General features: G+C 38.5%; 1 long non-coding RNA gene across 3 annotated transcripts in view; it reads left to right on the top strand.

Annotated features, from left to right (window-relative positions):
- LOC108449060 overlaps nucleotides 1-23,975 on the top strand; it is a 40,488-nt gene that overhangs the window by 6,047 nt on the left and 10,466 nt on the right. For 2 of the 3 annotated variants that reach the window (XR_001865158.1, XR_001865159.1), the window contains exons 2-3: nucleotides 14,371-14,534; nucleotides 23,182-23,347. This is a non-coding gene — a long non-coding RNA (uncharacterized LOC108449060). The remainder of the gene's footprint in view (nucleotides 1-14,370; nucleotides 14,535-23,181; nucleotides 23,348-23,975) is intronic. The other variant, XR_001865160.1, reaches the window with a different exon arrangement.

Genomic DNA, 23,975 nt, shown 5'->3' with positions numbered 1-23,975 from the left:
ATATTTTTTAATTTCCCTAAACAATTTGGATATATGACTCAGCCTTCTCTTTGCCTGAGAGGAAGACATGTCTTCCAGCATTTTCTCAGAGACCTAGGTTAAGGTTTCACTAGATAATGAAGACATACAGGCAGGTTACTACCACGGAAAGGTCTAGTCATCTTTTTTTTGTACTGCCCATTCCCTACCTCAGGATGCACAGATGCCCTTCCCAGTGTTTTCCCAGGCTTTGATGTTCATTTGACATCTGAATGAGTTGGCTACACTGGCAGACTATTTAGTTCTTGGCTCAGCTAGTTTTCTGCTGGTCTAGCAGACAGAACAAATATATCAAAGGGTGACAGGAGGCTTCCAAAAGACTTGGGAGTATGTGAGCAGGCCTGAGGAAGGACAGAATCACCCTTCTCAAAAGCAGGAATACATTACGTAGGCTCAACCATCATAAGAAATCTCACCTGTAGTTTTAGCTGTGACCATTACATCATTACTTTTTCATGTCTGGGAAGGTTTCTTTAATGGTTTGATGTCCTTTGGACCTGGATTCTGGCATATGGAAAATAAATCTGCTAACTTGAGTAAGGCAAGCGAGCATTGCCTTTGTCTTCTCTGTGGAGGTAATGTATCTGCCTTCAAGTGACTTTCTCTTTGCTTCCACATGGCAGCCAGAAAATTGGACTCTGTGCAACACGGCAGTGAGTGGAGGGCTAGATAACTTTCATGTTAATTTATAAAAACAACTTTCTCATTCTTGGCAGTCTTAATTTTAAAAACTGACATCTTGAGGGGACACACTTAGCACATACTCAGTCCTGAGTGTACAGCAACAGCGACATGAAGTGAGCCAGGACCCCAGCAGAAAGTCACCCCCCAGACACAGCCAGGCAGTGCTGTTCTTCGTCTCCCATGCCCACCTGTCTCTTCCTTCCAGGTGTATTTGGGTTGTGATCACTTCCCTGTTACAACACTGGTATAGTGTATGTACTATATACTTTATGACTGAAACAGTTACAGTATACTTTTACTTCAAGCACTAGCTGAGATCTAAAACGCTGATTTTGCTGAGATCAGACACTTGGCTCCAGGTTTTATTAAGCATTCCTTGATTTCTAGTTATGTGCATTTTGTTGCTTTCTCCCTCTATAGGAGCTGGCTCAAGAAAGTAAAGGCTGGTCCTAGGAAAGTTCTACATTACGCTCATTTTAAGATTGATGGGTGGATAGATAGACAAGAAATTACCTTATTTCAACTAGATTAGTAACAGTAAAATTAAATTAAAATTATACTTGTGTATGCAGTTATAGTTGGAAGATAAAATTTTAAAATGTAATTGTTTTAATTATTTTTATTATTAACATTTTGATTACTTATTTAGGACTGTGGGCTGATTAGTAGAATAAATAATAGGAACTTGTAATATTCCTGGCTGTGCACCTGAATCTTGATTTAGACAGGATAAATAGCTTAAAATTCTTAATTTTACATTTCTGACCTCAGTTCGTATTTGAACCTCAGGAGCTGAATAAAGAATTTTGATCATGTTAATTAGAATCTTTCCACTCCCACTGTTCAAAATTTAAGATCTAAAATATTTGAATTAAAGCCTTAATAAAGATGTAATAGTCTACCAGAGATACAGCACCCAATGCTGCATCTTCTTTTGCAGTGGGAATTTTGATTGAACCAAGAGTGCTCTGAAAAAACACATTCTTGCACGTCAGATAACACAAAAGTGATTTCTGTGGTAAGTGTCTGTGTTACAATTCTGTGGGGTCCAGTATTTTAAAAATGTAGAGTTTGCATAATTTTGAATTTGTGCATAATATTAAATCTTACGATCTTTATAAAATCAGTGTGGTACCAGTAAAATAAATGGCAAACAATTACTTCTCAAGGAGAAGGATCTGGTGCTAGTCCCTCCTCACTCGCATTTAGATAAGATTATAACAGAGGTCTAACTACTGTAGAAAAGGAAACAGTGTAAAAAGATAATGCTTAAAGTACAATTACTATGTCTTCTTTTTGTAAAAAAAAGCTAATCTATAATTAAAATTCAAAATTTTTGTCACTGCTTTTCTGCATTGTATATTTCCAAAGAGTCTTACTTTCAAAGAGATGCTATGCAGTTCCCCACAAAACACAGAAATATCCTGCAAGCATATCCTGTGTACAGTCACCATTGTATGACACTCACACTTCTCTGCAGCAGCAGTAAGCACAAAGGAAAATATATTTTGTATTGTTTTATACCCCAAATATGTGCAGTAGTTTTAATGACGACTTTCTCTAGAAGTATAGGAATTGTGTAGGTGATACATACAGGTCACATTAGACACTTGCTCTGTCTAGAGAATGTCTAGATGTGTTAATTTGTTTTTACTTAAAACAGTCAAGACTCAGTTTAGAAACTCCTACTTGTTTTAGTGACTTTGTATTAGGTCCCAATAATATCCCACTGAATCCCACTGGGGTTTCTTATGCAAGTAAATGATTTCCAGTATAAGTTCCAAAATCTGTAATTTAGTTATGTGTTAACTTATGAGGGGGTTATACAACACACAGACAATTTCCAGCCCGACTGTTTATTCAGGTTAAACATATTACAGCAGAGCTGGAATCTCATTCCCCTGTTATATAATGTTCCCACAGATTCACACTTTAGCTTTAATAAAGAGATGAGGATCAGCCCTCAAAGAAGCAATTACCCCACACGGTCCTCGTAAGTAGAGAGATAAAGCTAAATATAACATAAAGCATGCCATTTGCCCATACAGTGTTTAATGAAGTCCATATCATAATCAAAATACCGTTATACAAAATCAGGCAGTTACCTAGAAACAAAAGCACAAAAATCTCTGTCTCTGTCACATGCCTGAAAGCATTTATGGCCAGATCCTGCCACTGTGTCTTTGCTCACATTGTACAGTACTTATGAGCAGACCCATTGAGATACTCAGGTATTAAAAACAATTTGGAAGGTAATAAATGCTTCATTTGCTTTTAAAGGTGCCATAAAATAGGCAGCCTTTAAGTTTAATAATTGCATTAATGATTCCAGTGTGCAGTGGCTTTGTTAGGTTTGTGTTTCCGGGGTTGGGTACAAGCTATGCAAGCATAGAGCTCAGCCTAAGCTATAAAATTCCTGTAGTCTAAATTAAATCTAGCCTAACTTAGTTTACGCTTGAACTCTGCTTATATTACTACCAGTAGACAAACTAGTTAGCTTTAAGGTAGCTCAAGCACATCTTTCTGGCATCTTCTATATCTGTTGATGTTTCATTTGCTGGTGTGGAAGTTACATGGGATCAAATCATCAGCTGGTGTAAAGTTGTTGTAACTATCCTGGATAAAGGCCTAAACTTCCAATTCTAGTATTTTAGAAATAAGATTTGTGTTCCACTTATAGAAATACAGGTTTTGAAAAAGTCTAGAGTAACTCTACTGAAACAAATAGAGACACCTAATTCACTGTATTGGGTCTGGCTGAGATGGAGTTCATTTTCCCATAGCAGCCCTCACAGTGCTGTGCTTTGCACTGGCAGCTAGAAAGGTCTTGATAACACCCCACTGTTTTGGCTACTGCTGAGCAGTGCTGGCACATCATCAGGGCTGTTTTTTCTAACACTCTGCCCTCCATCAGTAGGCTGGAGTGGGCAAGAGGCTGGGAGGGGACATTACTAGGCCAGCTGACCTAAATTTACCAAAGGGATCTTCCATACTGTATGATGTCAGCTCTGATATAAAAGCTAAGGAAACAAGGAGGAAGAGAGAGCATTCATTATTTACAACATTTGCCTTTTGGAGCAACCACTGTGCATGCCGAAGCCCTGCTTCCCAGGACATCACTTGACGATGGGAAGTAGAGAATAAAATTATTCTTTTCCTCTTGCTTGCGCACACACAAACTTTCACTTTTGCTTTAGTAAACTGCCTTATCTCAACCTATGAGTCATTTTCCATCTTATTATTTCTCCCCTGTCCAGCTGAGAAGGGAGTGTGATAGACAAACTTGGTATCCAGCCAAGGTCAACCCACCACATTCAAAAAGGATGCTTCAGACTGGAATTTGCTTGATACTCAAATTAATGAAGTGCAGTTGCTATGCTTCATCTGAATGGCATGGTCAACATAGATAATGTTCACAGATAAACTATATCCAGTTTTTAGAAAGTTTAGTAGAAATCTTTCTGCCTTTGTCCTCTCCAACCTGCACAGTAAATTTCTGTCTACCTATGTGTCACAGAGGATATGTCTCAACATCTGGGCAAACATTTGACACTTGAACAGTGTGTCTCTACTTGGTATCTAAATTTAATCTGTACCCTAAAAGTTAGTACAGGTTTACACAGTACCTCTAAGTGAGCAAGTAAAGACAGAGATGGATGCAGTTTGTCTGTGATCCAAGCTACTGCGTATCTTGTCTGGTTATAAAAGAACTCTTCCTTTCAGGTAATGTGGGTGTACAGCTTCGAGACCAAAGCTGGCTCATTTCTGCCCAGCTTGGAGTACCAGCAAAACCAGCTGCTGTCTGCCTGCACCTGTCTGTGAAGACTGTTATGACGGGACATGGGAGTTACACGACTCACAGTGAGGCCCTGGGGTTTGAGTCTGGGTGGAGCCAGGCGATATAATTAAGGCAATCTGAAATCAAGAACCAGAGACATATAATGCTTATTAGCCTAACAGAGAAAGGCAGGCATACGGTTGGAAGTAAGGTTTGGCGCCAGGAAGCTTGCATGCACTTTGACAAGAGCATAGCTGAACTTCAGATGGAGCCAGAAAACCAGGGATTGTAATTCATGAGGTGAGTCCAGGAGAAGGAGCAGACAGAGCAACAGCAAGGACAGATGGCTTGGGACAGAAGTACAAATGAACAGGTGGTGAGTGCCAGCAGGATCCCGAACAGTGAAGCCAAGGACAACAACAGAGACCCCGAGGCAAGGCAGAGAACAGAGTTCAAGCCGCTGTACTTGATCTCAGGAGATCTTTTGTATACACCCTATCTGCCAGCAACTAATGATCTCTGTCTGCTGGCCGTAACACCTGTTTTGGGAGCTGGGTCCACTTCCCAAGGGCACAGCACCCAATGGCTGGCTGCATGAGGCAAGAGTCATCTTCCTTGGCTAGTCATTGCACAGTCATACCTAGAAGGAAATGCATTAATTAACTTTAGTGAAGTTAGAGGAGGGCTGTAAAGAAATCTGTGGAACATTTGTTTTCACACAATATTAACCAATATAATGAGGTGCAATCATGTCATGGTCCCATTGAAACCCCAAAGGCCTAGTAGGTATGCATATGCTTACATTTGTACTAATTAAATAAGCATATACTTATTAAGGCCTCTACTTCAATATAAGCAGGAACCGTAATTTTGAAGGGGATGAAAAGATGTAATAAACTGGAATTGGGCATTTCAGTACCTGTAGGGCTGAAGGTGGTGCAAGAAGATGGGTTAGCTCTCTGGCATGTATATCAGTCACTATAAGAAAACCTTTTGCTGCAGTTGTGTTCATATTTGCACACTGCCTGAGAAATGACTGCTGGGAGATAAATTATGATATTTGTATTAATCTAACCAAATGGATATAACTACGATTCTGTCTGGAGCACCCATTGCTCTTGTGAAGTGCAACAGAACGGGATGCAAGTCTTTTTCCCTTGGCTCATCTGCTTCTAGCTGGAAAGCCAAGAAGCTCACATATATATGTATATGAGAGAAACTGGACTACTGCCAAAGGACCATTTGACCCTATGCCAGCTTTTGGCTTTTCAAAACCACAGAGCTTTTGGTCTTTGCCATTTAGGCAGCGACCAGTTCATCCCCAGCTCACTTTTAGACTTATAGACTATTAGTAAGACTAGTAATTTTCAGCAGTGAGATGGATTTTTCAGGATGGGATGTTCTTATATAATTATAAATGTACATGGGAAAGTCTAAGTAAAGGGAATTAGCCTGCATGCTGAATTATCCCCTTTTGCTTGTTTCTGTCAGATACTTTCTTCAAACAGATTTTTTTTCTTTCAGTAACATACATGGGATTGTAAAATGAACTCACAGTAATATCTTCTGAATTTATTGACAGTGATTTTTGTTTATTACAGGATAAAAAAATAAAGCACAACAATTTCAAATAATTTTCATATTTTTTCACATTAGATAAGGAAATGAAAAAGGTAATGTCATATCTTACATTATGTTTAGGATACCTATCCAAAGCAAATGGGAGGTTTCCAGAGCTTTTTGTTTTTTCAGATGACTTTATCATGTTCCAGTAAACAGATTGTAATCATGCCTTATCCTTGCTCTAGCTGGAAGCTTTGCCAGGTCATTTCTTTTTAAAGCAAGGGCTCTCCTGTTTGCTGTTTATCAAGTAGTTTAAAAAGGAAATAATCATAAAGCTTTAGGACTATTTTCCTTTGGTTCTACAACCTAAAAATCTATCACATCAGAGTTAAGAATCACATGGGTTTATAATGAAATATCCACGTTTATTTTCAATCTCATGCTGTGCAAAAACAACTGATTTTCCGTAACTTTTAATGCATTAAAATGCATTAATTCACTCTTTTATTGCACTTTTACATCATAGACGTCCTAGTTCTACTAACAGTAGGCTTGATTCTCTGTTGCTATGCATTAGAGAGTGTTTACGCAATCTGAGTTCAGCCATCAAAGGCAGATGATCAGCAGCCTTCCAGAAAGGTCTTTCTCTTTCCAGTGACCATAGAGTCCAAGGAGACTCTTCCCCTAAGATGAGTGCCTGAAGTCAGGCAGCATTAATATCCCCTACTTCACACTCATTTAAAACAACAAAATGCAAATGCAAAGTGGAATGAAAGGTCTTGGCTTCTGGTGGGATTATTTTAAACATTCCCATTACATTTTCTTTGCACACCTATACATGGCTGGACAGTGAATCAAGCTCTTTCAATTACATGTTGGCCTGCAACTGATATGAGTAAAGGAAGCAGAATCCAATGACTCACCTTGCAGAGAAGCACCTGAAAGAAATTATTATTATTCACAGCTTTTTCTATGTCCCTTGTACTTCCACAACTGTCACTGCTGATCACATGCTTTATAGATCTGTTTTGGAAATGTGTGTCATTAGAGAATCTGACTCCCAGTTCGATATTCTGTAGTAGGCTGCATGCTACTGTATGCTGGTCACATCTGCATCAACAGTTCAATGCAATAGGAGAAGATCAGCAGCAGGAAATGGCTGGTACTGAGTCCTCCATTTAAAGAACCATAGAATCATAGAATAATTCAGGTTGGAAAAGACTTCTAAGATCATTTAGTCTAACCATTAACCCAGCATGGCCAACTCCACCACTAAACCATGTCCCTAAGTGCCACTTCCATAGGGACTCAGTCTCTTCCCTGGGATACATACATATGTGCATGTTACCTTAGATCAGATTTACTTTGATGCTTGAACTATTCCTGGTTTATATTGTGGGTGGTGCCTACTATACATGTGGTTCTGAATCCTTCTGCTCTAATTATGGTGGCAGTGCAGCTGGTATACTTTTGAACTGAAAGTTACAGTTTCATTTCCCCCAGAAAGAATATCTGATGTATGCACCAAACCCACTCTGCAAACCAAGTCAATACACAGTGAGTGAGGATGATCAGAGCATCCACTTCAAAACTTCACTACTTTTCTGAACAAAAACCATGCTGGAGATGCAGCTTCTAGATACTGAAGATTGCCTACTGAGACTGTTCCTGCTCCACTGTACATCAGTGACCAAATCCTCAGCAGGATGAGGACCATTGCCTTTAATTAAAATGCACATAAAATTGCTGCATATCTGGGCCATGAACTACATCACTCTATCTCAGCACTGCTAAAGCTTGCATTTAGAATGATGGAAAGTTGAAGAATTTCAGTCTTTCCCTCTACTTTGCTATGTGACATTCATTTGTGTATAGTGTATATAGTACATACAGCTATCCTTAGGTCTTACATTCAGGAAGAATTCACTTTTAAAGAACTGAAGATAGATGCTTACTTTAATTTTTTAGAAGCAAATATGACATGACAGAAGAATGAATGATAATAATCTAAAAACTTGTATTTCATTAAATATTCTTCTAATAAATCACCCTTAATAGTCTTACATTTGTAGTGTTTCAGAACAATCTGCTGCTCTCCCAAGGCATGAACTTTTCAGTCTGACAGGGAGAGCATTTTGTTTCCCTCTAATTTAAAATATATTCATCCAGCCACCTCTTTGGCACCCAGGCATTCAGGGACCTAGAGAAAATCAGGAAAAAAAAATTGTCTCTGATTAGTACTGTTGAAGGAGATCTGTAAGACGGAGAGTGAGCAGTGTCTATGTAAACTGAGATATGAAGACAGGTTTTCTGATAGACGGAATGAATGTATCAGAGTCTGTGGGTTGTAGACCACAAACAGTAGAAACAGAAAGATACCTTGTCAATTTGATTGTCAGCAGCCTGTTTGCATGTGTAACTATAGTTTCTACGGTATGGTGATGAGTAGTAGAGATGGGCATGTTTTAAAAGGTGTTGTCAGAGTAACAATGAAGACTGCTAACATTTAATAAACCTGATGTGGTTGCTGTTACTTATAGGTTGGTAAGATCTAACCACCCTTATTTTACCAGTAGAGCTACCCCTGGTTTGGGATTTACTTCCATGTTGCAATCTGAAGTCTGGTTGGTAAAATGTCAAATTTTTGCTGATTTAATAGAACTAGCTGACATGAATTGCCTTTTAATCCTTTCCCATTAGTGCATGTTGGGATGCTGCATTAATTATCAGTGATTAATCCTTCACACATAATGCCTATGTTCCTAGAACTAGGACTGTTCATGTTTTTGACTTGAACTCTATGGCTCAAAGTCAAAGCAATTACATCTCAAAGCCCTACTTTTCCTCCATTAAAATTCCCAGTGTTTTAAAAATGCCTTGTTCCCAGAAACCCATTTGAAGTATAGCTCCTTGACTTTCTCAGGAAAGAAGTCCTGAATTTCTTCAGTCCATGTGGAGAAGAATCAGCAATAAATTTGGCTGCAAAACAACCCCAGGAATAATGATGAAATTCTGGCACTCTGAAATATCCTGTTGCACAGGTCCCTGATCCATTTCAATTTATTCCACTGATCCTTTGGCATCCTGACAAGCCAAATATCAGTCAGAATCACAAGTATAGGCAGTTATCTCATCACTTTTGACATCCATCAGTCCATTGGTCATGTCCTTCATGTGTTCATTATACTGGGATTTGCTGACCTGTCCTGAATGAGCCATCTAAAGCAAATTAAATACTTCTAATTATATCCTTATGGAAAAACTTTAAAGAGTTTTCTCATTTACGGTTTTCTTCTTGCTCATCAGATACTTCTCAGTGGCCTTCCTGTGCTATGCTTGAAAAACAAGTATAGAAACTTAACTGGAAGATAGAAGAAATAGGAAAAAAGGAGGATGATCTCGAACTTGGTCAAGAGTGTGCAGAAGCTTAGAAGTGAAGGCAGTAACTTTTCAAAAGAGGGCAGAAGGATTAGAAAGTGATTCAGGAAGCATACAAGATGTTTGCAGCCTTCAAATACCAAAAGACTGTCTTAAAGTGTAAGGACACAGAAGAACCTAAAACTTACTTGCCAGGCTCTACTGTACTGTAGAGATGTTTTTGTGATCTAGGTTAACAGTCATCTTCTGCCACATGATAACATCTCATGGCCAAAAGAGGTCTTCTCACTTGTGTGAACACTTTGTACGCACTCCGTACTGACCACATTGTACACTAAAGGTAATGATACTCTAATCTCTGATTCATATAAGAATGGTCAGCACCTTGAATCTTCCTTTTCATGGATAAAATCTTCATAGAAATATCTGTGTTTGCTGTGATTTCTTATGAAGATGATGATTTACTTAGGCTTTCAAAACTGGCATATTTATTTAAAATCAGCAATTCATTTAAAGTCTATATGCAAGCCAACTACACTGACACAAATTAGCACAAAGCAGACATTCCTCTGATTCCTCTGACATAATATCAAAGCATGCCCTTAAGGCCTCCTTCGGGTGCACATCTCACCAGTCTGCTCTGGTAATTGCTTTTATGTCTGGCAGTTCAAAATGAGCAGAGATATTTTTGTCCCTACCCTCTTTCCTGGTAACATTTTCCTTTTTGTTTTACAAATCATCTCTAAAATGTAACATTCAAATATCACAACAAAAATATTTTGGCTTACTTAGACGTAGTCTAATTATGAAGTGTTTCCAGCATCAGTCTACAAATACACATTAAACAATCATTTTGCAAGGCAGTTCAAAATCTTGAAGCTATGCTCACATCTGCCTTTGCATCCCAGTGGCTCCAGGACAAACAGGAAAATAGGTGGTTCCTCAAATACTTGTTAGTCTGGCAACAATCCCAGTGTGCATGTGCCAATCTAGGAAGATGTTCCCTCTAAGACTTTCAAAAAGCTAAAAAGATAGGGTTTTTTTAAAAGAGTTTTTTTAAAAGTTGGTTTTTTAAATGAGAAAAATATTTTGTTCTGAAGATTTATCATGGATCTTCCTAACCAGTTGTGTTCACCGTTATGATGTGTCCCCATTGTTTCAATGACATTTTCCCAATCCTGGCAAATTAGCTCTTTCTCTACTATTGGTAAAGTAGGGAGGAGGCTGTGGCTGGAAAAGTTGTGATATTATTTCCTTCTAAATCACAGGGAGGAAATGGGAGGCAAATTCATTGTGTTCCTCTGTTACTTTCCCTGTATTACCCCATGGTCACAATACCATGCAGACTTTGTAGCTTTGCAGTCTTAGATGAAATTCCTTAGGTTTTCCAGCTTCCACATAGTTACTGAAAAGCCAGATAACAGCCTTCATCAGTGTCATCTCTTTCATCTTCATCAAAGCTCTCATCATACAGTGGATGTCAAGTTGGAGGCTGGGGCTGAACTCTCCAAGAGTCGTCTCCCATAACCTCTCTTCTCCTAGTGATTGTCAGGGCTTATGTGAATGTTCAGCCTCACTTCTCATGACTTGTGTCACAATCCCTGTAGCTTTGCCTTACCAAGTATAGGTGTTACTTAAATGCTAGTAACATTCAGAAACATATTTGTTGTCCACTGCAGTTATTCTCACTGCTTTCATAGAATTACAGAATATGCTGAGTTGGAAGGGACCCATCAGCATCATTAAGTCCAACTCCTGGTCATGTGGAGGAAAATTCAACAATTTTCCTGTTGAAATGATGCAAATAATAAAAACCCAAACCAGCACAACCCCTGATGTTATACATCTCTGATACCAAGACATCTGTTGACCTGCATACCACCTGTATTTCTATGCAAATTAATGGAGAGAATGAACTGTGATGTGAAAAGCATTATGGACTTTACAGAGAAAATGCAAAATAGAAGAGAAGATTATAGGAAGCGTAAGCAGGTATGTAAGAACTTTTCCCCGTGAGTCCCACCAAGACCTAGAGAAGGGATTTTGGACTGACAGCCCCCTGGTGCAGTGCCACACCAGGCATTGTAGTGCAGAACGCTGGGGCCTCTCAGCCTGGGGAAGCACTGCCTGTTCACCTGGTCTAGCCAAGCTGCAATGCCAGAAGTGACCACAGTGGGTAAATGCCCTCATACCAACATCCCGAGTACTTGAGGATCAGCCAGCTATATGTGTGTCCTGCTCACTGTGTCTGAGAAGCTGAGCTCTGCTATAACAAAGAGAAGGTGTTACAGCAAGTATTTTACTGCAATGCTCATATGGTTTCTCTCCAAGATGCATCTGCAACTGCAGCTTGCTGCTGCATGCAGAGCTGGCCAAGCTGGCCTCAGGGCAGAGCCAGGGCTGCATCTCGGAAGTGGATATATTTCACCTCTGTACTTCCTACAGTTTTGGAGAGCAAGTTTCTGCCATTTTAATTATTCATCTCCCACTCTTTAGAAACTCAATTCCTGCAAGGACAATGCTGGTGGGTATTGTTCAGCTTGGAGAAGAGATTGAGGAATCCTCCTAGCAGTCTACAGCTTTGTTACAAGGGCAAGCAGAGGGGCAGGCACTGATCTCAAGCTTGCCAAAATCCAAGAAGCATTTGGACAAGTCTCTCAGGCCCATGGTGTGACACCTTGGGGTGGTCCTATTCAGGGCCAGGAGTTTGACTTGGTGATTCTTGTGGCTCCCTTCCAGTACAGGATATTCTATGATCTCAGAAAGTGTTCCTTTCCTCATCCAGGAGCTATACAGCTGCTGCTGACTGCCCCAAATGGCTACCACAGTCTAACATCACCACTTGGAAAAGTGAACCTTTTATGTGGCTTAAGATACATTTTTATGTCAGCATTTGCTTCTAATGGAGTTTGTCCTAAGTCTGAAGCACATGTGATCAGTATGGGAACTGTCTGAGCCTCAGTCTGAGTTCCTGTATGCTTGCTAGCAAATACAATGATTTTCTAAACACATGGTTTGGGATAGAGTATAATTCTGAAAATAAAACTAAACTTGGCCACTTAAGCTTCTCCAGCATTAGCTACATCAAATTTCAAGAGCAACAGGAATGAGAAAAGCTTATTATTAGACTCAAAATTCCATCTTTGAATGGTAAGTACCATTCTGTCTTTACAGAGATTATCAGAACAGGGGTGTGGAGTTTGAAGACAGTAAGTTCAGGCCACAGACTGATGTCTTATTTAAGAGGAATGGAAATCTGAAAGTATTTAAATTACACCAATTTAAAATGGGCGGTGAAAACGTACTCATAAATCAAGATAATCTTTGTGAAACACTAGAGCACCAATATATTTTACAATGCTTGTCCTGCAGTTAAAGAAAATTTTTGATTTTCAACTGGAATCAGAAAGAAAGAATAAAAAGCTTGTGTGCAAGAGACCTTCTGCTTGCAGAGGCAAATGTGGCAGCCATTATGTACTTAGCATTAATCACACTCTGTTTTGATGCTAGTTCTGCTGAAAACTGGGATGTTGGCCAAGGCATTGGGGTTATTCCCCTTTCTTTCCAGAGAAATATTTTTCAGAGAAAATATTCTCTGAAATCTTTGACATCCAGAAGCCCCAGGTCAATATCTTGTTCGAGAGATGAAGCCACTAATTGTTTAGACTTCTGTCCACAGCATCAGGAAATGAGATTTGAACATGACCTCTCAGCCTAGGAGTGAGAGGGCCACAGCCTGAGCCACGCTGGCACATGTCCCTGCTACCCTTGCTGCCCAATAGTCCCAGTGAGAGGGAGGAAGGGAGGAAGGGGTGGGTGGATGGAAGGATGGATGGATGGATGGATACACACACACATGCACACATACATGAAAACACCCCACGAGAATAACTGAAAAAGAATGAAGGATGAAGATGATGTTGGATGTGTCAGTAGACCTTAGCACACCCTTAGTATACACTTACACAGATTAAAAAAAAAAAGTTGGAATTGTGAGACAGAACATACATGATAGAAAATCCTTATAAACTCTTAGGCTTGCATGCTGGGGCAAATGTTTTCCCTGGGGCAATATCTGAAAAAACAGAAGATGTGCAGGTGTCAGGGTGGGGCTACAATAATAATCCCCAAGGGCTATTCATGTCTGTTTCACAAATGCTATGTTTTTAGGATTAAACCTGATTAAGAAACTCGCATCAAGATAAATTCCCTCCAAGAGAAAATGCCCCCATGATAAAGGACTTCTTTGAGAATTATCCATTTTCATTGTTTTTGGGGTTTTTTTAACATGGTTTCAAAGGTAGTTTCAGCTAAAAAACATTTCCTGACAATCTCGACTCAGGAATTCACATTGCTGCAGGCTCCCTCTGCAAGGCAGAGTGACCTTTAGAGCAGCATAGTCCCAGCCTGAGCTTTTTCCCACCCCCTCCTGCTACACAAAACCTTGGCCAAGACAGTGACAGTGCAAGTCTGGTTTAGCTCTGCTTGACACCTGAAGTTGAGACCTGTGGAAAATGCAGATCTGAACTCAAGCTATTATCCAGAGTTAGACCCCATTTTAACTTCTTAGTTAAGTAATCTTAGCTGTTACCAAGGAACTTCTTTTTCCCCTGTAGATGTGTCATAAACAGAGGTTAGCAAGTTACTCAATGACTGCACAATGTTGTTACAGTCATGCAATGGCTTTCAAGGAAAATTAATTTTAGGAAAGCACTTAATGTACTTACATGCATCTTTTAATGCAGTTTTGACATGGAAACAAGTAGAGGCCAATATCTTATATCCAGTTCTTTGCTGACCCAAAAAAATCACTTAAAAATTGAGAACTCCTGCTCAGTATGCCACTGAATAGATTCCTACTGACCTTCCCATTTAGAAGCATAAACTTTTTCTGGAAACACATAGCAATATTTTTCTTTGTTACACAGCTGGTTCAGAGGCTTCCTTCTGCTGGAGGTTTTCTCCTGCCTGTAAACCCTCTTTCCTGAAGGACATCTGAGTGGACCTTCCACCGTGAAGTTTATCTGAATAGCACAAAAAGGGGGAAAACAATTCCACTGAAAAGAGCCATGGAGTTATCCAATAAAGTAATGTAAGTAGTAGAAGAAACTTTTAAGTAGAAGCCCTCAAGAAGCATTTTCCTGTAGAATAACTGAGGTCAGTGAATTTACTTGAGATTTATGCTTATATGAAAGCAGATTTCTTTCACTTAAAACTGACTGTCATATCCCTGATAAATATGTAAAACCAAAGATGCTTCATAATCAAGACCTCATGTAGCTAGCCTGCCTCTATGGGAGAACACAGATCATGACTGAAGATGTAGAGGTATGCACAAAGTTATCTGTCTTGCTTGCAGTGTTATAGGCCATCCTAGAGCAAGCTCAGACTCACAGTTATGCATTAGTATGATTTGTTATGAAAAGTGGCATTTAAATATTTAAATGTACCAGGTCCTATGTGTTTAATTTCATTGTTTAATCATTGCATAGTTTCCCAACTAAGTCGTAGTTGGCACAGAATGGTGGGTTGCTCTTTATTTATGTGCTGCTGCAGCTTTTCAGAGCCTCTTAGTGCTGGTGAGGCATTTCAGCTATACATTATTCCTTTTTCGCTCTTGAAGCTGTACATCAAGTTATGCAAACTTGCCAAACTTTTCTTCCCTGGAATATGGTAAGAACAAGATATCCCAGTATATTTGCAGCAGTACCTACACAGAAATCCTTGCCCTTTTAGAATGCAGCTATAAATTCCTAGTTAATGTATCATGCCAGGAGTAGGGCACAGAGAGGATGTATATCCTACTGATAATAACAGGAGTTTCATACACAAAAATGTCTTGCACCACACTAAATAAGCACTTTGAGGCATTTAAATGACATTTATCAGGTTGTAGCTACTGTGTAAGATAATAGGCTCCAACAAAAACCATAGATGGCATCCTAGCTGTCTCATCGTTGTATACGCTAACAAACCTTTCTAACATCACATGCTTCATACAAAATAGGCATCCTCACTGAAGGAATGGGATTGCCTGCTAAGGACTGCAACCCTGCTGATGTCTAGTTTAAACAGACAGCAGATTAAACAATTGAGATAAAAATGTAAAACCAGAAATGTTTATACTAGTATTGTTGAGCACCAAAAGCTTGATAAAATGAAGTCATAGGTGCTCCCACATTAAAATTTACTATGGTGTTTACAAAAAAAAGCTGGAGGGGGGGTGTAAGGACTAAATAAATGGACGCAGAGGGAAAAGACAGTAAATGATTCAAGACAGAAGAAAAAAGAAAGTAAAACATTGTAATACAAACATGTAACAAGCATTTGGAAGTAAGCTGCTTGAAAATCAGTACTAAGCAGCATGGCTTTGAACATTTATTAAAATATTTATTTCTGCTCCTGCTTTCCCTATTTTTTTTCCCTACATACCAAGTGAAAGACCCCTTCAACAGGCCTTCTTCCGCTAGAGCCAGACGTAGTGGCTCTGAGGCAATGTAGGGTGTATATATCTGTCTGTGTTTGCACGTGTAGGTTTGTATATGTGTGTGGCTTGCCCTGAAAAAAGCTTCTAAGTGACCCTTCTTTTTTCCCCAAGGGGATCATTCTGTCTTTTCAGAGGAAAATCTAAAAAAACCCACCCAAAACAATAAAACAACTCTGAAATCCACCTTTCCTTGTGCCTTATGTTTTGGATAACTCTTTTTTAGCATAGTGGTGGATGCTAAATTTACTCTTGCTGTACTGGCATTTGCTCATCTTTGGACTTTTGCAAGCATTTGGCTAATAGGGATATTTTAAAAATCAATTAATTACGAATTTTAAATGTGCTCCGAAAACTTACATAAATTTATGTTGTAATTCTACCTCCATATCCAACATAACCTCAGTTTGTGTCACCTCAAAAGCCCCCACAAGGAATTACAGGCATCTTATGCAGAGATCACATGAGGACAAGTCCTTTTCTTCCCTCCTAGTGAATCCTTGATTGCACTGTAACTAATGCAGCCTGCTGCATAGTTTTCTATAAACTCCATGCAGAGGAACAAGATTTGGGTAGGGCCAGGTCTTGTTTTCCCACAAAAGTTGTGGGTTTATTAGTTGATACAAGCCAGATTAAAGTAGGGGTTTGACTGCCCACAGATACGTCAATTAAAACAACATCTTGAGTACAATTTGTTGTTAAACCAGTACATATCTTGACTGAACTGGCCTCCAGCTTTGGCTTTGTGAGAGTGTTTATGCAGAGGGAGAGCTCTTTGCAAACTGTGCACACAGGCCTGTCCATCCATATACAAACTTAGATGGAATGAAATTTATTTTTATCCTGGAGGATGGATCTGCCCTGTGAGTACACAACCACATGGTTCCAGCTGCATCAGGCACACATTCAGATGGTACTAATGGGGTGCCACTCTCACCCTTTTTCTATTGAAAAGACACCACTGTAGACCTAATAAATTTACTGATATTTGCCACTGCATGGATAACATTAATAGCATAAAATCTTTTTTTATTTGTAACTTAAAAACCAGGCCGTTATTAAAGATCTCACGAACTATGTCAGCAACTGCTGTATTCAGCTATTGTGAAGACTACCTTTATTTTGGCAGTGGCCTTTTCTCTGCCTAAACAATACAAAGAATTAAAAGTATATGGTCATAGAACACAATGTCTGACAAATTTTAATAATATTTTAACAAAAATTTAATAATAAAGTTTCTTTATTATCTACATTCTCTTCTAAGACAAAACAAAAAATACTAACAAAACCCAATCTGCCCAGTCCCTGGTGACCTAGTAGTCTGTCCTGCAAAGATCATCCCAGAAACATTCTTTCGAAGATGGAGAGTTCTGCTTTAGATTAGACTGCCTACTCCTGGAGCTCACACAACAGCCCTACTGAAAACAATTAAGTAATTTATACTTAGGAGCAACTGTGACCGTATCCAGACAAATACCTTCCCATTATTAGGACAAAAAAACCAGTATGTTGTTTTACTTTCTCTAATATTATCTGCTATAGTGGTATTTTTTTAATTATGGGAAATCATCTGAAAAATAACATGTTGTCTAGCAACAAAGAAAACAGACACAAACAAAAGAGAAACAGAGTGACAGTTCTGCGTTTATATTGTATACTTCTGCTTTCAGGTAAACTGAATAAAACTAGAACAACAAACAAGTTAAAATGAACAGGCTAATCAACCTCCCAACAGTGAATTGATACCAGACTCTGGATCAGTCCAGAAGTTGATTTGGTTTTTTTAGTTTGTTTGCTTTGCTTTTTTTTATTTCAAAAGCATCTGAGATTCATGAAGGTATTCTAAGGATATATAACTTTATAATTCAATCTTTTAAATTTAATCATTAACTTACAGAACAAACATTCATTATTTTCACCTTCAGCCAATTTTTGCTTTTGAATGAAAAGACTTAAACTTTTCAATTTTATTAAAGCTACACAATGAAAATGATCAACTCAGAATCTGGGATATTCTGATGAATTACATGGTTTAATTACTATTTGTATAGCAATTTCTAAGTTATCTCATGATAATACACTACATGCCACCATCAAGCTATTAGTAACAATGCTGATATAAACAAGTTCTGCATTTAACTTTGCAAGATAGGAATAGGAAAAAATGATAATGAAAGAGAGAAAAAAGTGGCAAGGGATGTTAATCACCTCAACTTGTGATTTTTGGCAGAAGCACCTTGAAATTTCTCTCATGGGCCTAGTCTTAGGAATACATTATGCTTAAAGAATTTAACAATATAGAATAAAACCATATTTTCACCATGATTTCATTAGTTTCACCTGTATTTTGTCAAGCCATATACTCATCCATATACAAACCTGGTGAAAATATGTAAGAAAGCTGCACAGATCTAGCTAGAGATTCAGAGAATTAAAAACTATTCAAAAATTTAAAATAAACTCGCATTGACCATGACTTCTTCTAAATTCATTTTCTCTCAAGGTGTTCTTAGAAGCTGCATAATTACCATGTTAAGAGAAACAAAATTAGAAGTTGTACCCAGCCAATAAAAAATGTTACTGATGGCTTACTTAAAACAGCAGTAAGAGATACCTTGTAGTTATCTAAACAATAGTAAATAGGAGGACTTTGAAGACCTAACATTGTCTTTGAATGAAAAATATATTTGAGATATGAAAGTGATTGAGTTGCAAGAAGGCCATGTCAGCAGTAACCAATGGATGGAGTAATTTGTTGTATCATTGGTACTTGCAGTGTGGGATTTGTCATCTCCATACAGTCAGAACTAAATGTTCTGACCCTTCAGTCAGAACTAAATCTGTGATTGTTGTACTGTGTGTGTCTTAAGATTCCTGATTTGCCTCTTCTGCAACCGTTAGGAAAGTTGCTGAAAGCAATATTTTTTAGAGTGCTGCAACTAAGTGTGAGATGGAGGTCAAAGGATGGATTAAAAGATGGCAGCAACATTAGTAACTTTCTCTTCTGAAGCAAATGTCACATTCTGCTCTGATACGCCATGATCAAAGACACTGTTCACATTTCTGATGTATTATTTAGGTGTTCCAGTGTAACTCACACCATCGTTTTCAGATAAACAACCCAAACAGGTCACTAAATGCTGAGGCCTCAGATCTGTCTTTACTGAATTTAGCAACTGTTCAAGAAATAATTTAGCACTTTTTATCTAGAAGCTAAATAAGAATTATTGCAAAGAAAAGTCTACTGGCTTTTGCCATAGGAAAAAATGTGGGTTTGACAAAAGCAAATGCAAATAAGAGATATCCCAGCCTGTCTCTATGCATCCTGAGAGGATAACAAAGCGAGAAGTAAGGAGTAGTAGCCTTTGAGGAATTGTCAAGAATAATTTGTCTATCTAATTTCTTTTATAAGAAAGTAATGGGCCCTGCAGACTGGAGACTGAGTCAATGAAGCAGAAAACCAAGTCATCAGAAGAATATAGGAGAAGAGGAATAATGAGTTTGGGTAAGACTAAAGAGTCCACTCAGCCCAGTATCCTGTCTCTGACAGGCCATAGCAGTTGTTTATGTAAGAATGTAACACCAGGGCAAATGCATAGTGATATGTCCTCATTATGGCCTTGTATTGGGTTTGCATGGCAAGATTTCGGTAGCAGGGGGGCTGCTGGATGCATTCTGTGAAAGCTGACAGAAGCTTCCCCCATGTCCCACAGAGCCAATTCTCACTGGCTCCAAGATAGACCCACTGCTGGCCAAGGCTGAGCCCAACAGCAGCAGTGGTAGCACCTCTGGGATAACAGATTTCAGAATGGAAAAAAAAATCAAAATTGAACTCTCTCTTTCAGACATTATCGCAGTGACTTTAGCAGCTGACTCTTTGCTGTTCAGGGTAAAGTAAACAAGGATGGGAACTATCACTGCATACGTACAGGAACTCAGCATAGGCAAAGTTATCTAGGTAGTGTCTTTACAAACTTGCAAGTATTCAATAAAGAACCAGAAAATAAGACCAAAAAAAATGATCTTGTTCCCAGAAAAATTGAATGCATTGTCCACGGGTAATCCAGTGGAGTAGAACTGCCCAGTGACATTATTCAAATAGATTTTGAAAAAGACCAAAATGGAAATGTAGCAGGCTGACTGTGCCTAAAGTTCCCAGAGAACATTTTAGCCTCACAAGTCCTACTCTGTGTACTTCTGAGTTTTAGGATCATGCCAGAAGAAGATGCAATTTCTTGGTCTCAGTTAATCATTTTGGCTGTGGGAAATTATATGAAGAAGATGCAAAAAATAGTTTTTGCAAGTTGCTCCAGGGAACTTAAGAAACCAAACAATGTTTCTTGCTTTACTAGAATATGTTCCTTGCACAGGAAAGGTCCTTTTATTATGGCAGGTTGTTTATCATCTCTATACTCAATGAGAAACTTAAATGTTTAATTTTTTTCTTCAGTCATTTAACCCTAGAACAACACAAGTCTTTAAGCCAGTCTCATTGTCTCCCTCCTGAAGAGTGGCCTCATGGCTCCTGCTGCGACTCGTTAGATTTCATAGCTGATTCAGAGCCCACTGCTGCTCCTGCCCACTGTGATGGAGAACTTGCTGTTGTAAATGGATGCAGCAGTGCAAAGATCATGGGAAGCTTATCCCTTTGTTTTTAATTTTCCCCCCTAAGGGCACTTTGTTCCAATTAGTGCCTCAGCTAGCAATTATTGCTGCACAGTGCTCTGACTTATTTCTGTTTGAACTGCTGAATCAAAGTTAGAGAATCTCTTGTGTGATGTAATATATACCCTGGTCTAGTGCTCTTGCAACAAAAAAGATCCCTTGTCAGGAATCATGGCCATGCTCTCTGGAAAAGGACATTCCTCACCATCTGATTTGGTTCTCTCTTCTATGGTACACAGGAATAATTTTAAACAGTAGCTTTCCTTTGCTGTAAGGGTACGTGTACCTAATGCATATGAGCAAAACAGCATGCACAAATGTGCATGAATGATTTTTTTGTTGTTGATATTGCTTTGTCTTGTCTGGGTGCTGACCATTCCTCCCAGACGGATCTCTCACTGGATCCAGTAGCTGGCACTCCTGGAGGGAGCATTGCACCGCACAGCACACACGTGTGAAAGTCTCCCTTACAGCATGTACCAGCTCCGTTTGTTTTGTCCTGTTTTCCTAAGTGAGGACAAACCAAACCTGAAGAGTTGTGGAATAGCTGGTTTTATCACATATCCAAAAATCAAGATACATCAGTACACACAGTGTACTTTTTCACCCCAGAAGCTTCATTGGAATAGAAAATTTTAATGACATAATGTAGAAAGAATCTTGCCAGAACTTTGACATGTTTCACATTTCTGACACTGAATAGTTTATTTAAAGGAAAAGGCCATGTGATGATGGAGACCTAGTCATGGTTGGAAGGAAATGCAAATGAGAATTAGTCCTTTATCGCTTTGGTTCCCTAGAAGTACAGCTTTTCTGATCACCTGGCTGAAAGTGAGAGAAGGTTCTCACATACAAAAATCAGAAACAGTCCATAGATTCTGGGAGAAGCTTAGCATAGAAAGAGATAAGAACAAACCTTACCTAAAAACCATTTGGTACCACTCTAAGGAAGTAATACACCTTAAGCTAGCTCCTTATCATTCCCTATTAACTTTTTCAAAGTTGAAACATTGGATAAACATTAAAAAATTCACCCAAATTAGGCATATAATTTTCTTCAAAAAGGGTGGTGCTGCTCAAAATTAAGAAACTTGCTACCACTATTCACAAAGACAAAACAAAACAAAATGAAAAAAACCCCATATCCCTTTTGGAGCATGGGTCCCTGAGGACTGTCAGATAACATATATTCACACAACCCTCTAGGCTCATCTGTTTACTTATTTCTGTAGTTTGGCTTACGGCCATACAGCAAAAGCACTAAATAAAGAGCAACTTATGTGGTCAATTATAGACAACATTAAAATCAAACAGATGTATACAAAATAGAGAAACTAAAAATACATAATCATCTTTACCAAACACAACAAATAACTGGAGATACAATCTGGCTACAATTGTCTCAGTTAAATTATATCTTAGAGCAGCTTCAGATCTCCTTAAACTAATTACAAATATAATGTGCCTCTGATGATACTGTCACTGAAGATTGGTCTTGCAATAATATAATTCTTACTTTTTTGCCTCTTTCATTTTATAAAAGTGAAGTAGGTAGGAGTAAATAGTTTTGCTAAGTAATACAGAGCCCGTGGAAAAAATTGGATTACTTTTCTGATGTCTGATCATAATATAATGAGAAGTAAAGGTTATTACGTGAAGTATGTTGCTTAATGCCTAGGTGCTTCTGTCATGAGAATTGTGATCTATTTAAATGAGAGAAATATTATGTATTTTATTTTTTCTATAAGGTGCAATAATCTAAAAGGATTTGGTTTGTCAGTGTGATCACAAGACAAAAGTACTTAACGAAGAAGTAAAAAACATACCTGTGAATACAGGTAGATGTCTAAATGGAATGCATTTTAGAGATCTGTATTCTTTAGACTATGGATATGCTTCCTTAGTATTGTGATAGTGACTGCTTTGTGACTGCACAACAAAGCCTGTGAAGGTGAACAGAATTGCTTTGATTTGTATGGCACCGAGGTCCAATTGCCTGGACTGTAAAATCTGTACAAGTCTACCTACATTTAAGATGCTTGCCTGGTTAGAAATGTAAACCCCTTGTGAACATGTGTTCAGGAGGCATAAACCATGCTAGAGCTGGTTATGCTTGTGTCAGTACATTACCATATTAATCTGAACCAAGTTTTGATTTGGTTGTACCATCACATGAACTGCAGTAAAAGAGAAATTAAGAAATTACCCTCCTTCCCCAAAGAGGTGATCCCTAACTGCATAGGTATTTCTTGTACAGAGAAAATCAGTAGTGATTTTCTTAAACAAATGAATTTTGCTTTGAATTGAAACAGATCAGGAATACATGGTTTCAGCCCTTCTCATACTGACATGACCTAAATAATAAACCCCTATAAACTGCATTAAACAATCACAATCTTTTCAGTAATTCAGCAGTGTTTTGTCACTTGAGATCATCCTAAGATGCAAAGCTGCCACCCAGATAGGTCTGAACCAGATCATGTCTAAGTTTTGATTTCATCCTCTAAAGTCAGAGTGAGGTCACAGAGTTCCCACTGGGGTATGAAGTTTCCAAAATACGAGGCTGCTCATGAATTTCGTCAACATTCAGGCCCACAGCACCATTTAACTTCTGTCAGGAACAAAGAAAATTCCATGAGGTGGTAGACTGAATATCCCTGCAGGACGATGACAGTTCAGAGGAAATCCAGATGCATTTGCATGGGGGAAACTTCTGTAAACAAGTTCTGCACTCCAGCAAAGAAATAAATGTCAAGGTAAGCTTGGCAAGCAACAAAAAGGGATGAGTCATATTTCTCCAATTTCATTCCAAAGATGCTATCTTTCACCTTCCTCAGTACTGTAGTCACAAGACTGACAATGTGGCTGCTCCTTTATGGGAAACGGTATTCAAACATTGTGGTAAATATTTAGCAAAGCCCTACAGTAATTTTTCACACATACTTTGTTTTTATTACCAAAAATCTGGAAGGAATAAGTTTCCACATGCAGCAATCAATGTGCAATTGCCTATCTAAAATGTTTATAAGTCACTCCCCTGCCATGCTTTTAGTTGATATTTTCATGTTAAAATATATAGGATGAAGTCATTTTAGGACGGGCTTCTTGTTAAAGAGTTAACGGAAAATGTTATGTCCATTTTGCTAAAGAAGAAATGAAGGCAGCATCACTGAGACCACATTTCCAAGCAATCATTTTCTTTGAGTTGTTGAACTTCTGATTAACCAAATTGACACATCTTGGAAACTCATTTTTAAGACTTCTGTGCATACAGATCCTATTGACTTTAATTAAAGTGCATAGGAATTAGAAATAAAAGGCCATTTTGGAAAAGATTTGCAGAAGATTACATGTGATGTCTGGGACGCAGCCCAGGACTAAACC

The sequence above is a fragment of the Corvus brachyrhynchos genome, unplaced genomic scaffold (assembly GCF_000691975.1).
Source record: "Corvus brachyrhynchos isolate BGI_N302 unplaced genomic scaffold, ASM69197v1 scaffold9, whole genome shotgun sequence".
Classification (NCBI taxonomy): Eukaryota; Metazoa; Chordata; class Aves; order Passeriformes; family Corvidae; genus Corvus; species Corvus brachyrhynchos.
The sequence above is the reverse complement of the archived record's forward strand: the minus strand, read 5'-3'. Positions and strand labels throughout refer to the sequence as shown.